Source organism: Frankliniella occidentalis, unplaced genomic scaffold (assembly GCF_000697945.3).
Source record: "Frankliniella occidentalis isolate FOCC.00 unplaced genomic scaffold, Focc_3.1 Scaffold9, whole genome shotgun sequence".
Lineage (NCBI taxonomy): Eukaryota > Metazoa > Arthropoda > Insecta > Thysanoptera > Thripidae > Frankliniella > Frankliniella occidentalis.
Window position 1 is genome coordinate 1,945,936 of NW_026267139.1, and position 1,462 is coordinate 1,947,397.

The window sequence follows — 1,462 nt, forward strand, 5'->3', positions numbered from 1 at the left end:
TGGGTGTACGACATAGCAGGTGCATTTAGAAATCGTTCGAAACGCAGCACGTAGTGCGGTTAGGCTGCCCTATTAGGTGCTCCGAAAGGTGCTCCCGGGTGGAACAATTGGAGCAGAACTATAACCAGCAGCTTCGTAAAAAATAATTTACGTATTTTTAATTTACGTAACAGTTCGTAAAGTTACAAATGTATTTCGTAACGGATGCAAATTTTTAAGTCATCATAAATCATGAAATTTGATAAAATATATACAAATCCATACTTTTCAGTTGGAGCTTTGGATTTTACAAAGCGATTCGTAAAATAAAGATTTATCGTAATTGTTTGAAAACGAAGTTTTCGTACTAGAAAATTAACCGAGAAAATTTCGTAAAATCACGATAGTTATTTCTATAGTGTATACACATCATTTAAAGTGTTCCTACAACCGTTAGTATACGTGGCATGTACACTACTTAAAAAGATGTGTACATGGGTACACATTAAAAGATGTGCACATAGGCATGGTACACATTTATAAATGTGTACATGGGTACATGGGTAAAGCGCGTTTCGAGTTGAGGGACTTTGTCAAGCGACTATAGAAAGGTAGGCCGGCCCGCGGCCCGCGACCGCGCGACGGGCTTGCCTGCCCGTCAGGCGGCGAGGAGTAGGCCCAAAGCAGAGACAGCCTGCGAGTTATCAGTCCTCAACGCCACGACCGCGAGGATTTCCGCACGGCTTTCTCTCTCCCCCCCCACCCACCGTCTGTATGCCTCTGTCTGTCTGTCTGTCTCCCCCCATCTGTCTGCCTCGCCTCTCCTCCTCTCTCTCTCTCTCTCTCTCTCTCTCTCTCTCTCTGCACCCCCACCCCCTGCACGCACTGCACCCCCTCACCCCTTACCGGGCCGCCACCCCCACCACCCTTCCGCCCCCCCGGCTAGCAATCGATTTCGGGAGGAGGCTGTGAGTAGTGGCACTGCGGGGTGGGGGGCGGGGCGGGGCGGCGTGCAGCACCCAGCGTGGTGCGAGGTGCGCAGCATCCACGATTAGGCTCAACGGTGTGAGAGAGACGAGACGAGAATCCTACAAAATCCTCGAAACACCACACTTTAATGTTTAAATTATGATTTCTCTTATTCACTGTAAATACATTTTGTGATCCCCCAACACTTTGCTCGATACGGAGGCACTTGTGAAATCACAACACACTCCTTTCTAGTCAAAAGTCGTGCACTTTTGGCACCTCAATTTAAAATATTTATGGATAAGTCGTAATGCTATTCAAATTAACAAATTTTTGAAGAGTTGTGGTTTTCTTAAAACTCACGAAGAGTTCTGTTGTTTTTTTTTTTGTTTTTTAACAATTTTAAAAACATTTGTCCCGAAATGAGAAGACACAATCTGATCATTTTTTTTTGCGCTCATGTTGTGACTTGCGTACCATGTGCATGTGATGATATATACGTAAAATTCCTAGA